Here is a 15,617-nt window from a genome sequence, read left to right on the forward strand (position 1 = left end):
CCCAACCCCGAACCCCGAACCCCAAACCCCGATCCCCTGCGCGCCACCAGCACTATTGATTTTGTTAACCTTCTGGATTCTACGCTCTAGATTAGACCTAATAACTGCCTATAACTTCTGTCGTTCCGAGTAATACCCAACTCCAGCCGGTACACATTTATCGATACCGGAGGATGATCGATGCTGAGCGAAACGAAAAAACTAAGTTGAAAAATCGAACGAGAAACGAACAACCGCTGATTGTTTGTAATTTATTTATTTATTTTTTTTTTCTACTCTCGTTACTGTTATTTAATTTTTTTTCGAAATTATACGCGCGTTCAATGCTCACACTCACCTACCTACCTACCTACCTACCTACCTACCTACTTAGTTATCTACACCTACCTACCTGCCCGTCTACTTGGTATCGAGCACGAGGTCGCGGGTGCATTGTCATCTTCCCACGCGAACATCCCGCGACGGGCTAATAACTGACTACGAGCGGAGACTAGGAACGCGGGCGTGAATTAAATTCACAGGCGAATTGATTTGTCGGAAAAATTCGAAGGGGTTATGAAAATAAGATTGGATAAAGAAATCAACTCGTATATTTTTGTCAAAATTGACGAACGAATCTCGCTGATTACCTACGATATCGTATCGCGTTGCGGCGGACGTTCTGAGGCGAGATGAAAAATTCTCAGAATATTGCTGAAAAATTTCTTGATCGCAGTTACGAAGCGCACCAGTTTCGTTACACCCGTGCGATACACGGGATACGTGTACGTACGTACACGCGTTCCGCGTGTTACAGATCGAATTACCCGCGGCACATACGTATGTAATGGCGAGAATGACGCCGGGAGTTGGAACAGCAAATTGCTATTAGGCGAATGACCATTATTGGAACGAGGAAGCAAATCGTTTCAAGAATACCAACGATCTTACGGTGCGGTCAGAGGAATTATTTTATACGCAAAGGTCTTGGTTACCTTATACACCTCCGACCAGCGCGTGTACCGATACGTGTACGCGTGCGGTGGCCTACGTACGTACGTACGATGCCCGCTTATATAATATCCTTAATTTTCTTTTTCCCCGTTTCTTTCGGAATTATTTCTCGCGATATTTTTTAAAGAATTCTCAGCTAATTCAATCGTCGTAATAACAAAGACAACGACAACAATCCGCGTTCACATTTAACCAGATACGGAATATTCGAGGATACGTACGTACGTACGTACAACATTCGCGTACGTATAAATAAAGAGAAAGGAAGACGCGCGGGTACGATTAATTTGACTTTCGAGGATGGATTTCGCTTAACCGATACGCGTAGGACCGGTACACGTATACCTATGTATATATACATATATCCACCGAACGGGCATATAAAACAGTTTGCCGATTTCCTAGGAGATCGGTGTCGGCGAACTACACCGCGATACCGTGTACACGCTCGCGTGTCCGTGTGAACATATTTTTTTTATTTCCTTTATTTTATTAATAATGACGCACACCCACCGAACTCTCGTTGTATAAGTTGTGTAATACGAATATACGTGTGTTGTACGACGCGGGTGAAATTTTTTTCTCTACCGTTGCGATTGTAATCGAAAATTTGTTATCGATTAACTTTCCAAAAAAAAACAAAAATATCATTCGATAGCACGCACACGTCGTACGTTCGTATAACGATTTATCGTCATCTCCTCTTCTCATCCTCGGATTTTTAAAATCTTTTTTTTATAAACTGTATACTCCGATCTTCGCGTATATACACACACGGACGTAGATACTTGTGTATTACGTAGGGTCGACGATCGGTTATGACTGTACGAAAATTCTATAACCACATTACGATCTGCCATTCATAGAACGCTGCAAGATTTCTCCCGAAAGTTTTGTCGCGAACCGAGTTTGGATATTATTATTTTATTTTTTTTTTTTTTTGCTTTCTTTTTCGCCTCCTTCGCGTGGTGAATTTCTCAACCGATCCGTTATGCGTCGCCGAGGCTATTTTCTCGAGACATCGAGAGATCCGAAATTTCGGAAGATTACGGGAAAAAAGGGAAACGATGAAATAAACCGGGCAAAAAGAGATAAACACGTGAGAAGAGATCTACCGGCTCACCGGCATCGAAATCTCCCGATATATTTGTTCCTCGTTATTAATTCGTATTTCGAGCGGTTTCGTTCGATTCTTTCTTCTCTTCGTTTTTTTAACTTCTTTTTGCCGCGGCGCGGTCGCGACGCGTTTTCGAGAAGACGAACGACCGTTCCGGTCAGGGGATAAATTACAGGTAGAGTACATGCGACTTGCGTCATCGCGACGCCGCTACGGTCGCCTTCGGTTTTCTCGGATCCGGACACGACCAACCCCCCTCGACTTTGGAGTTTTTCGGTAAAACTTTCAAAGCTGCAGCAACGGACGGGAGCTGCACTTCTCCTCGCTTATCCCCCTGACGTGCGATGCTCGGGTACGAGGAGGAGGAGGAGGAGGAGGAGGACGACGACGACGACGACGACGATGCTGCTGCTGCCTATAGCACCGTGCCCTGTCTAGACGGCTGGTGACGTCACACGACAAGGCCGTCTGCCGCGTCCCGTGCCGCTGCTCTTCGCAGCCCCTCTGCTTCCCTTTTTTTCCCTCCCGCCCCTCCCGCTGCTCCCCCGCCGGCTCGATCCTTCTCTCCTTTATTTGCTTCTTCTCCTCGTTTTTTTCGATTTCTTCTCTCTTTTACTCCACAGTCGATTCCCCCCCCCCCCCTCGGATCTTCAACGTCCCTCTTTCTCCTCCCTTTCACCGGACGATCTCTAGTCTTTCTATTTTCAAAATCATCGTCGTCGTAGTCCTCGTCATAGCGATCGTCATCGTCGTCGGGGCAGCGGTTGTTGTTCCAGACTCTCGATATCGAGAAACCGGAACCTCCGCAGCCTATGCAGGTGTCAATCCAGAAAAGGAGAAGAAAGAGCTGTTCGCTTCAATTTTGCTTTCGTCCGATCCGGGACCCGACATCTGTATTGAAATAACCCGAACGACCCTTAGACTGCAGCGCGCGCGTAATACGAGACAGAAGAAGAAGAAGAAGAAAAAGAAGGAGAAGAAGAAAAAGGTATTATTCGTTGATCGGAAATAATTTGTCGGTCTCATCGCGTCAGTTTAATTCGACGTGCAGTTTTCTTATGTCTTCGATCATGCGGGAGTGACGGCCGATACGGAGATTACCGTGTCAACTGTCGACAGCCGAGTGTCTTGCTCGATTTTTATACGAAACTGCTGCCGAGGAATTCCGATTCGTCCCTCGTAAGTTATAATCGAACGATTCGATTCGTACGAATTCCCACCGATTTTTTTATTGCGCGTACACACGTACGAAGGCTAGTATACAAGTCGCGATGTTTCACGTCTTGAGGGGAAAAAAATCGAAAACTTTGCTCGCGACGCAAAAGTTTATTCATTCGAAATTCGCCGGCGGTATTATACCGAATCGGCGTCAAGTGGGTTATCAATAATTCAATAGATCAGAACTTCACGTTATAGGTGAATATAGATGTGTTTCATATATCTGTGTAGAAAATGGAGGAATTTTTTTTTATTTCTTTTTCATTTGTATACACATGTATTGTCGGTGTTCGTTCACTTCCGCTTATATGTTAATTTGTCAGCTTGTATATATGACCGCGCTAAAATTCTAATCGTATACTACCTACTTTTGGAGAACGAGAACATGAAGTGGAATAAATATTTATAGAATAATCGAGTAATTTTCGAATAACCAACCTTTGTCGTTTTCATCGATTTATCAATCCGACGTATGATAAAATCGATCGATCGACTTTACGGCTGTGTCTGCGTGAAACGCGTCTGATCGGTGGTGGTGCGAAGAATGAAATTTGAATTAAATTGATTATTGATTTTTCAAAAGGCATAGAAAACAGTCCAGCCACTTCCGAACACGCTATACATCCATATGTACTAGGGTGGGTTGAAAAATTTTTTTCCACCCAATGATTACTCGATCGATTGCATGAGTGGATGATTTTGGCTTTTAAATTTGGATTCCTGAGCTGATTACACGTGAGATTACCCTTTAAAAGCCAAAAAAAAAATCGATTTTTGAGCAACAAATAAATCATTTTTTCAATTGGGTCTAATATGCTTTTCTTACGTATTTTGACCTCAGGAGTCCGAATCTGAAAGAAAAATTGATCTATTTCTAAAATTGACCGAGTTATCGCCAATTTTCAGCTTTTCGGGGTCAAAAATAAAAAATTTATTCTTTAATCTATCTTAATGTAATTTGAGCTCAGGAATTTGAATCTGGAAGAAAAATTGATCTATCTTAAAAAATGACCGAGTTATCCCCATTTTTTCGCGATTTTTGACATAAATTTGAGGATATCTCGAAGGGAAAAAATCGTAGCTCAATTTGGACGACGGATTCGTGTTTCTGAGGTCAAAATACATAAGAAAAGTGCCATACGATCAATTTTAAAAAATAAAAATTTTTGGTCAAAATTTGAGATTTTTTCAAGGTGTACCCCTTTGGATTTTTTCAAATTTTGGCCAAAATTTTTTATTTTTTCAAATTGATCGTATGGCACTTTTCTTATGTATTTTGACCTCAGAAACACGAATCCGTCGTCCAAATTGAGCTACGATTTTTTCCCTTCGAGATATCTTCATTTTTATGGTAAAAATGGCGAAAAAATGAGGATAACTCGGTCATTTTTCAAGATAGATCAATTTTTCTTCCGGATTCGTATTCCTGAGTTCAAATTACAGTAAGATAGACTGAAAAATCAATTTTTTATTTTTGACCCCAAAAAGCTGAAAATTGGCGATAACTCGGTCAATTTTAGAGATAGATCAATTTTTCTTTCAGATTCGGATTCCTGAGGTCAAAATACGTCAGAAAAGTGGAATACAATCAATTTTAAAAAATAAAAAATTTTGGGCAAAAATTGAAAAAATCCAAACGGGTAACCCTTGGAAAATTTTCAATTTTTGGGGAAAAATCAACATTTTTTCGAGGATTTTTCATGCTATTCTTTCGTATTTGGGCTCAGGAATCCAAATCTGAAAGCCAAAATCATCTACTCATGCAATCGATCGAGTAATCATCGATTATTCGCTGTTGGGAGCAGAAAATTATAAGACATATCGATTGGTTTTAGTCGTAGGCCTACTTTGATGCGTCGCAATTCATGCATGGGTCGTAATATTCGAATTTTTCAATTCACCAGCAAACCCGAGCTTAGCTGGAGTCAGGTAGCCACGGTTGTGGGGGTTTGTTGTGGGGCGTAACCTCTGCGCTCAGCCCTGAAGGTGACGTCTCACAACAAAGCGCTACGCTGCTGGCTACGCTGACTCCAGCAGAGTTCGGGTTTGCTGGTGAATTGAGAAAGTCGAATATTACGACCCATCGTGTCTCAATTTTTCTGCTCCCAACAGCGAAAATTCTTTTGCTGGAAGTACCGCACTTGATTAATGATTTATTCAAAAAACGAGTGAGTTACCTTAAAATATCAAGTACAAAATTTTTTCAACCCTCAGAACCACATATCGAGATGTTGCGATAAAATGCAGAAATATAATGTAAGTACAGATATAAACTAGTAGATTTCTTAGAAGAACGATTGAATCGTTCATCTCGGAGTTTCTGTAAGGTAGCGAAAAGAGAGAGAATTACTTCGATGGTAAATCGCGTAACGTGCGCAGTTATTGGATGTACTCGATATTCTCCCATGACGGATCGACGTACGTACGCTTGTATCTGTTACAGCGGAGATAACATATTTTCATTGATACAGAAATTATAATTTGGGTCATGCGGAGGTCGGGAGTAAAACTAACCAACGGAATGTCGCGTACGTGTTGTTTTATTGTTATTCCTATCGTCGTTTCTAATGTAATTTTATGTACCCGTCGATCGCGTATACGTACAAAACAGATTCATAGGATCGTTGGACGCAGTCGTCTTTGCCGCAACGTTTCGATCGAACGATCAGCCCGGAGGAGAGTCAATTTTTTTTCAAAGTTCGCGCGGGTTTATTCCTCTCTTCTCCATCTCTATCCGTATAAAAAATCCCTTCGATCGCAACGTACGCAACGTACGCGAATCGGACGAGAAAACGTCGAGTTTCCCCGCGGTTCCGATCCCCCGGGTTACGCCGCGGCGACGCGACGAGGGGAGGCTCTAATGTGGGGCAGACGTTCGTTTAGCATTTCCTGGTATAAACTGTGCAGTTACAGTCCCGGCTCACGTCGGTCCGCCAACCCATCAAATTGCGTTCCGTCGGACGCGATGCACTTTGCGAGGGTACGCAAACTCGTAAAATATACGCGCGCGCTTTTAATTACGCACAGGGACGTAGAAATGACACGCGTTCGCCGTTGCGATTTTTCCCCTCCCGATGCGTCGCGATTGGCGAGAGTCGTACTTTTATTCATTTTCGTCAATCCGTCGCGATCTCCGGTGTTCCTCGCCTTCGAAAATTCTCGCTGCCTTCAGCCGCGCGACGCCGGCGGAGGGAAAAAGAAAAAAGACGTCCTCGAACATCAGGAAATATCGGGGGAAAATTGCCGCAGGGGTTGCGTATCGCCGCGCGCCGCAAACTCTGCCGACGACGAGATATATGGGATCGCGCGCGCGCGTGTTTCTCTCGTTACGTTAGATCGTTCGCGGACGCGACATTAGATCTAATGCACAAGGTTGAATGAACTTGCTCGTCGCGCGTTGCAACAGAGCGCATCCCATCGACGTTGGTTAACACATGTGTGCACGCCGCGCGTTAGAACTGAAATTATTCAGAGGCGCGACTAGCGCGTATCGCGAGCGATACGCTTCGGGTGTCTTATCTACGCCCGATTTATCGGTGCGTAAACGACGCATCGCGAGGACAGCGAACGAACGGCGTATGACGGATGCGAATCTTTTTGTTTCAGGTTGTCCAGGGGGGTCGGTTCGAATTTCGATCGCAACGGAATTATGACCGAGCGGATGTCGGATCCGAGGGACACCGGTGTCGGGGGTGAGTTTTGCCGATTTTTCGATACTCGATCGCACCTGCGTGTATTTGTTTTGTTCGATTTTTGATATTCGCTCGAACGATCGGCGTTCGTAAACGTCCTCGCGATGACGTCGTTTCGACATTTGCGTTCGCGCGAGTTCTCCGCGCAGGACCTACTAGGAGGTCCCGCTGCACGATTAATTGCAGCGGTGCAGCTATGACCGATACACTCGACGTTATTGTTATCGTCGTCGTCGTCATTATTATTACCAATTTAATAAGGAACGAGACGTTCGGATCACGCAGTATTTGATTAGACTTTATTATACTCGATAACAAAATAGTTGGACAATCAGTCTTAACTATCCGTCGTCTGCATAGCTTCTCTATACGTATGTATGTATAACGTACGTAGGTAGGCGCATATTGTATACGCGTGTACGAAATAGTTGCGTTTTAGTGCAACGACAAAACGCATATACGCAGCCACGCGATACGTACGTTAATTGTTATCAATGATACGAATAATTGCGCGTAATATCGAGTCCGTGTATCGAGTGTTGCGCACGGATGCGGCACGCGAAGAAACAATGCTTCGAAAATAACGAGGATATTAATTTTCGCGCTTTCTTCGACTCCAGGCGAAGGAATCGTCAAAGTTATCGATATCCAGAGTCCAAGTATATATACCTTTGAATCTATGTATTCAGGTGCGTAGAAAGCGATGAAAAAACGAAGACAAAGCGGAATAGGGTTTGACGATATTAATTTCGTATCCCCGGGATCGACCCGAGCCTCGCGCGCCGGTGGGTCGAGTTTTGCTGGAGGTAGGTCAGGTTTTTCCGTCAGTCGTTCTCCCGTACATTTTCCCCTCGCCTCTGGCTCGCCGTTATAAATAATACGCCGGGTGAAAAAATGGTAGACATGTGCCCCGTAGACTCGAGCGTGCACGACTCGCGCGTTAGGTACCAGTGGCTAGAAAAAAAAAAGTTCTTCGTCCCCAATTTTTATATTTCGTGTTTTTCCGTCCACCTGGGCAAGCCGCGACGCTGGCCACCGAATTTTTTCAAGGTCGGATTTTCTACCCTTCTCAAATTACCTTTTTTTGTGTTTCGTCCCGTACGCTTTTGTTCGACGAGCGATACGCGCCTCGCCTGCGTAAGAGGAAAATGGACGAAACGGATCCCGTATACTTGGGGAAGCGGGGCGAAAAAAAAGCGGAGACTTTTCGCGCAACGAGTAGTGTCTCGCGAATCGATCATAGCGTCGCGACGGTGCAGCACCCGTACGCCGTTACGTTCGATACGAACCACTCGAACGGAGATTGTGTCCGTGATGCGTCGGGACGCAGCTCCTACACGACTATACACATATTCTAATCTACCGTTCGGTCAATAGAACATTCTGACGGCGATTTTAAAGGCGAATATAACGGGACCGTAACGCCGCGGCGTAACGTGCCTCGCTTCGGGGGGGAGGGGCGCCTGTCGGAGGAGACGCTCGTGCGCCAGAAGGTGAAAAATTTTAAATCTCACGAAACAAAGAAAAAATCCTCCCGTCTCCGAGGTTCCCCCGTTCCGACACCTCGACGAACTTCGGGGGTGCCTCGTCCAGATTTTTCCCCCCGTTTCCCGGCGCCCCGACTGCTTCACCCCGGGACAAAGCTCCGACGTCGTTCTGCAGGGAGGTGTTTTTCCCTAGTTCGCGGGTAAATAGAACGAGGTATTCGAGCGTGTGTCGTTTAAGCGACGATTAGGCGGACGGCACCCGTAGGCGTGGCCGGGTTCCGTCGCCTCCGCTGGTTATCCGCGACGTTTTCCCGACGCGCCGTACGCGAGGACGAGGCGCGAGTCGCGTTTCGTTAAGGTGAGACCATGTACTAGGATGTGTTCGACACAGCGCGTGCCTCGGCTACCAAGTGAGTTTCGCGCGGAAGTCCCAACTCCAACGATACGAGTAGTCCGTACGTAAGTAACACGACGTAACGACGACGTTACAAAGTACGAGGAGCGACGACGACGACGACTACGACGACGTCTCGCGACGTTCGATATTTTACATCGTCACACGTGCGCGCGTTTACGCGCGTTACCCCTCGAGAGACACGGGGTATTTTTCGCGCGCCCGATCGAACCGTATGATCGAATAATGGGAGGGTAGGCACGAGGCTCGGCGGATCGAAAGGAGATCCGAAGCGACACGACGACGTCGCCTAGGGTACGGTGTGAGGTCGGCCGCTAGCGCGGAATAGGAGGAGGCGATGCCGCTGCGTGTAGCTTTTGGCTTTTGGTCCGTTTCGCTCGCTCCGCTTTGGCCGACCACCAACGTCACTCGTTGGGGCCGACTACCGCTTACATTTACTACTGGCTCGCGTTCTACGTTTACCACTTGCACTTTATACACCCCGATCGGCGAGAGGGAGAGGGAGGGAGAGAGAGAGGAGCCCGGCGGAGTCGAGAAAACGACCAACGAAACGAATGGAACGCGAACGAAACGAAGGAGAGGAGAGGAGAGGACGGCCGCCGGGTCTCGTCCCGCGGAGCTTTCGATTCGGCTGACTATAACCCGGTGATTCTACTGATCGTCAGTCGCGCGCTGACCGAACAACGGCTAGCATCTCTGACGGGAATATTTTTTTTTTTTTGTTCTTCGGAGGAAAAAAGTGGAGGAAGAACAACGGTTCGATATACGTCAAACCCGGGCCCCGATAGAATATTATGTCAAATTGCGCGAAAAGTTTTGCTCGCGTTACGAAAAACGAGAACGAAAAGAAATCCGCGAGAGGACACGGGAATGCGGCGGCGGCGGAGTGAAAAACTTTCTTCGTAAAAAACAGATCTACGAGGGAAATTGATAAAATTCCATCCGATTTCGATGTGCGACGCGTAAAATGAGAAATTAAATAATAATTAACGGACACACGCAAGCGAACAACTGGAACGGAATTATAAAATATATCGTGAACGTGTATGCTCGTTTTTAATATGATTGTAAAAAATTTACGAAAACACGTGTATCTGCGATAGGAAAAAGAGAGAAAATCTCCGAGTGAATTCGCGTCGGAGTGTTGGGTGTCGTTTTTGTTTTTTTGTTTGTTTGTTTGTTTGTTTTTTTTTTGCTATTTTCGTTTCTCTATTACCCAATAAAAAAAAAATAAAAAAATATCAATCGTAATATGTGAACAACGAAGAAAGTGAAATTAATGGATATGAAATATCGAGTCGAGTTTAACGTTAACAGTTCGACCGTCGATCGTGTGTAGTTAGCTGTGAATAAATGAAACACATTTCGCGTACGTGAATGTACGCAATTCTTTTTATTCTGCGGTTGTTTCGGTGTTAAAGTGATAACCAAAGTCGTCTGCTGAGCGATAATAGCTACTACTATGAACGAGAAGTAGAAACAGCGGCAAATGTAAAACTCGTCAACACCAGGAGAACCGACGACGAAAAGTAAGATTTTCTTCTTAATAAAAATCGCGGAATTTTCAATATCTCCACATCGATTGAAAATCGATTTCGAAATTCCATCGAACGGAGCCAATAAAACTCTATAGAATCGAACGAACGCGATTAATAAAATACGCAAGCGAAGAAGAAGAAGGGTTTTATCTGCAGGGTGCATGACACGATTGCACTCCACATCGCGCGCACGTATGTAATTATGCAGTAGTCGAGATACGAATTAAATATGTGCGAAAGCCGATGCAACCACCGTACACGTCTTATACTTTTCGGACGGTGTAGATAACGAATACGTGTTGAAGATCGCTAACGAGCGACAAATAAATTTCCCACAATTCGACGTGTGTAAAAATTTTCGCGCTACAGCCGTACAACAAAAGAGAAAACTATAAATATCCGCGTGAAAAACAAAAAATATTGGTCCATCAATGAAACGCGTTCGTACACATCGACATTAATGAGAGGTATATATATATATATATATATATATGTATAAATACAACGTATGTACGCGTTTGATTATTTATTCTATTCGGTTTTTCTTTTTTTTCTTCTTCCCCCCTATGAATTAAGACGGTCGTTTGATAGAACCGTGTGCGAAGAGAATCCCACCTCGTGCCCAGAAGGGACATGGGAGGGGGGGTAGGGAAAAAGAAGGAAGGCAAAATCGAAAATGATAAATAAAAATTTGTAAAAAACGAGCAACTTGTGTTACATAGGGAGTACGGTATATTACGTGATGTAAGTGTACACGAACGTCGTATGTATGTACGGGCGGGTGTAACGCGTAGCAAATGTATACGTACACGGTTCAGGTATAGCTAAAAAAGTTCGTGTTTCCCTATGGAATTTTTATTATCTGTCTGCGTTCAAAGTTGCAGACTATAACCGCGCGCGCGATGACCCGTCCTGACATTTTTAGAAAGGCGTCTCAAGGTGATCTCGCTTGTTTTTTAAACTCGTAATAGTCTCGCACGGTCGTCGCCGGACTCTATACTTAGGTAGGGATTGGTACCGACTATTCGGACACTTATTTTACCATATCGCGATCGACGATCGTGAAACGCCGACGTGAATTAGGAAAAACGAAACAAAAAAAACAACAACTCGAGAAAATCGAGATTGCCGAAAACGAACGGAGCAGGGAACGACGCTCTTTTTCCATTCGACCCGAACGAAAGGGAATCTATAAACCGACGCGGTCGGTTTCCATCGACGTTACCGTACGATACAGCGACGATTTATAATTTTCGCCCTCGCGAAATCGTCCGCGCTTTTTCATTTTCTCCCTCAATTTTCGACTTTCCTTAGCTTCCGTTCGTTTCACGCCTCGATCCACCTACAATCGGTTCACAAGTACGTACCTACTTATCGCCTACGTACGGCCTGGCGTACACGCCAATTTTTGAATCTACCCAAATTGCCCGTAATTCGGTATAACTCCGTTCGCGATCCGTCCGCCGCGCTCTTTTCGTCCTCCATTTATTACCCGGCATATTTCCCTTATTTTTTTTATTTAATTTCGTCTCTTCTTATTTCCCCATTTTTCGACACGTCACCGAAGTATTCAGGACTCGTATAAATTTTCGATCGAATTCAATTCACGCACACACACACACACACATATGGGTATATAAACTGTACATAAGTAAGGCGTATTTTACACAGAGATGCGCCTGGTGTGGGTGTACGTAACATCGTATACATACGTCTACTATACGTAACGTATAATACCTAGAGATTTTAAGATCATTAATCATCATCGCGGCTGTGTCCGACTAGGTAATCAAACTTATTCGTGTAATTTTAGCCAGCGATCACGACAATATGTTCCTCTTTCGTGTACCGAGTAATATATATATATATATATATATGTATCCCCCTGTGGGTGGGTGGTGTACGTGTGACTTGTACGTACGTACATTTGACTATTTATGTGGGATGGTTATTTAAAAAACCCGCACGAATAGGCCGTCGGCGATAAGAAATCGAAAATAATAATAACCCCGATAATAAAAGACGCCATTTTTTTTATTTTTTATTTTTATTTTTTTTGCCACATACGTACGCGAAGGATGCGCGTACTTCGTAGTTACCTGGTAGGTTACAAGTTTCGAGAAGCTGACAATTACATTGAGTATAGCCACCGAATCGAAGAGAGCCGACGAGACGCGTAACGAATCTCATCTGGTCTCGTCGCGTGTACGTTACATGCGGTACGTAGGTGCGTAAGTATGTATTCCACGTGTGCCCGATATGCGAGTCCGTTTTTACGCCCACGGAGATTATATATTTTCCGTTTAATTCCCCGCTCTCCGTCGCATGCGATCGGTTATAGCCAAAAGATGGAGATGAGAGGAGCTGCCGCCGAACGAGCGCGGTAGAAAATCATGAATGAGGTGCGGCGATCGTCCGCCATACGTGAATGTAATACATTACAACGACGAGCGTGTAAAACTGCGGGTCACACACGTACCCGCCTCGCGAACGATCCGCGTTCCCTCCTTTTATTTCAATTTCGACAACGATAACGATGTCGCGCGCCCCGATATCCACGATTCGATCGAAAGGGCTGAAAACTATTCTCCCGCACACGCGTATCTCTACCTAAAATACATACGTATGTACGTACGTGTACACCTATGCGTATGTGTATGCTCGAGTCTTCTACCTACCGTGCAGCGGAGCGGAGGGTCCCAAGTTATCCGTTGGGTCGGTCGGTTGTGTGCCCAACGAGGAAACCAGTTTTTGAGAATTTTTCGTCGGACAGCTGGGCTCTCGATGCCGATGTTCGTATGTGCTCGATTCTCGCGTATCCTATACCGCAGTCGTCGCGTACCTGTACAATTATACCTGTCCATCGCACGCTCGTCCAGTTTATCGGTGATTTTTCGTAGCGATAGATTCGAAAAATGATGGCGAAAAAAAGAAGAGGCGAATTTTCGTATCTCCGCATTCGTCTCCGCGCCCCCCGCGCGCGCGCGCTACCGAAATATTCGAACCACCGGACGAAACGGAAGGCGAAGAATTTCGGAAGCAGGGCGAGAAATTCGGAAATAAACGAGGGAGAGGGAGGAAAATTGATACAACGAGCGAGAGGGACAGATTTTTACGAGACGACACACGGTCGGGTTTTCTTACGATAGTCTCGGACTCGCTTTTCGATATTCCTGTACACGTAGTCAGACGCGTTGTACCGTACCCTTACACACGCACCTTATACGATACCTACGGTATACGTCGCGTTGTAAAGCGTTAGGATCGGCTTACCACTCGCTAACCACGACTACTTTCACCCTTCGTGCGGTCCAACAGCTGATCGCAGCTGAATCTCGTACCTGGTATACGGCGACCGGTAACATCGGCTTCGGCACCACCTCCGCCTACAATACAAGTGTAAGTAGGTTTACTTCGCCGTAGTAGGTACGCCTCCTTCTGGCTCTCTCCTTCCTGGTCGTCCTCCACCTCCGAGGTGGAGGTGAAAAATCGGGGGGTGCGATTCCTTTTTTTTACTCGTAGGTCCCGATTTTAGGGGCGTTACCCACCGCGTCGCTCTCGATGAAAGATAATGTTTTTTTTTTTTTTGGTTTTCGAATAACTCGTTTATTTTTAACTTTGGAGCGAAAACGACGGGGATCGAAATCGTGGACGGTTTGATTGCCCGAAAGTTCGGTGGTTGTCAATTTTGCGGTAGGGTCGATATTTTCGGACTCGTGAGCGATGTAACGACGATCGTCGAATCTCCGGCGTATTACATCTCTCGCAATTATTTCTCATCGGTTTTTCAATTTTCATCGCAAAGGCAGATGAATCCACGTTTGAGGCGCGTGGATGTGATTTTCACACTCGGTGTTAGCTCGCCGTTGCTGCTGCCGTTTGATCCCGGTGCAACCGGAGTGTTGTTGTTTTAAACTCGCATTATCGGATAGCGTATCTCTAGACTCTTGTTTGTATGTTACCGATAAGAACGGTACACCGTATATACCCTCGTTCGTTACATACGCGGTACGATATACGTACAATTTAACTCCATACGAGGTAACATGTGTGTCGCAGAAATTTCATTCAAACCAAATTTCGATAATCGATAAATAAAATAAATAATAAAAAAAAATAAAATCGGGTTTTATCCCCAATATATTTTTCTGAAAATTGTGATTTCGTTTTCGAACTTGTTCGAAAAATTATACACTCGAAGATTTTTTCGAAACTGTGAAAATCAGTTTCTACTTTTTTTTTTTTTCTCCTATCTATCTGCGAATTAATTTTTCAATCGGAGATTTCCAAGACACCGTGTATAACGCGCCTGCATACTGTAAGCGTTGCCTGATAAAACGAACGACGACGATACACTTTCCTACTTTCTCCCCTGGCGCGATCATCGAAACGCTGTATTCGTTGCACAACGGGTGTCCGAATCGACGGAGAGGCGAATGATTTTTTCCCAGTCAAAAAGTCACAAAATTGGAGGAAAAAAAAAAAGATAATAACTCACCCGAATCAAAAACGAGTCTACGAACGACCGTGTTACACGTGTGTGGAATATAAAATTTTCGAACTAACGGTAAAAATGTTGGCGCGATCGTTACTATCGTAAATTATCACGTATGCTCGATTATTTTTATATCATCTTTTCTGTAATTGTCGCGGTAAATAATCGCCGCCTGCGGTTGCGAACCTAACGTGCAGTGAACATTATAACATCTTTATTTTTACTTGAAAAAATTTTCTTTTTCTCTTTCTCGGATTCGTTTTATCGCGATTGAAGCTCACGCGAGCCGACGAACGCAACGACGTGATTCTAACACGCGAATTTTCAAACGACCCACGGGTCGAAAAATCAATCGGTCAACCGCGTTTTCGATCGTTCGAAATTAAATAACCGAGTGTGGAAAAATGGCGCGTGAAACTTTCCGGGGACTATTTTGAAGAGGAGATTTCAGGCTACAAAATGGTCGTCTCGAAAGTTTTTTGCGATTTTTTTTTAAGCTCCGTAGAGAACTTTGAAAAAACTATAGCTTTTCCCCAAGTTTCGCGACTCGGCCCTCAAACCTACGCCACGGGGTCAAAAATGAATTTGAGAAGAATTTTCGAAACTCGTTTTCGAGACGAAGTTTCAACCTTTGAAATGCATTGCGAAATAATTTTTTTCGA

General features: G+C 44.7%; 1 protein-coding gene across 6 annotated transcripts in view; it reads left to right on the plus strand.

Annotated features, from left to right (window-relative positions):
* The window catches only part of LOC105689729 (solute carrier organic anion transporter family member 74D), a 36,631-nt gene that overhangs the window by 5,878 nt on the left and 15,136 nt on the right, over positions 1 to 15,617 (plus strand). For 3 of the 6 annotated variants that reach the window (XM_012406971.3, XM_020854459.3, XM_020854461.3), the window contains one exon: positions 6,935 to 7,020. The exons of 1 other annotated variant lie outside the window; for it this stretch is intronic. The gene's annotated coding sequence lies outside the window, so the exon portion shown is untranslated. Of the gene's footprint in view, positions 1 to 2,835; positions 3,099 to 6,934; positions 7,021 to 9,574; positions 10,452 to 15,617 lie in introns of those variants that run through there. 2 more of the 6 variants (XM_020854460.3, XM_012406973.4) reach the window with 2 other exon arrangements.

This window comes from Athalia rosae, chromosome 7, assembly GCF_917208135.1.
Source record: "Athalia rosae chromosome 7, iyAthRosa1.1, whole genome shotgun sequence".
Classification (NCBI taxonomy): Eukaryota; Metazoa; Arthropoda; class Insecta; order Hymenoptera; family Athaliidae; genus Athalia; species Athalia rosae.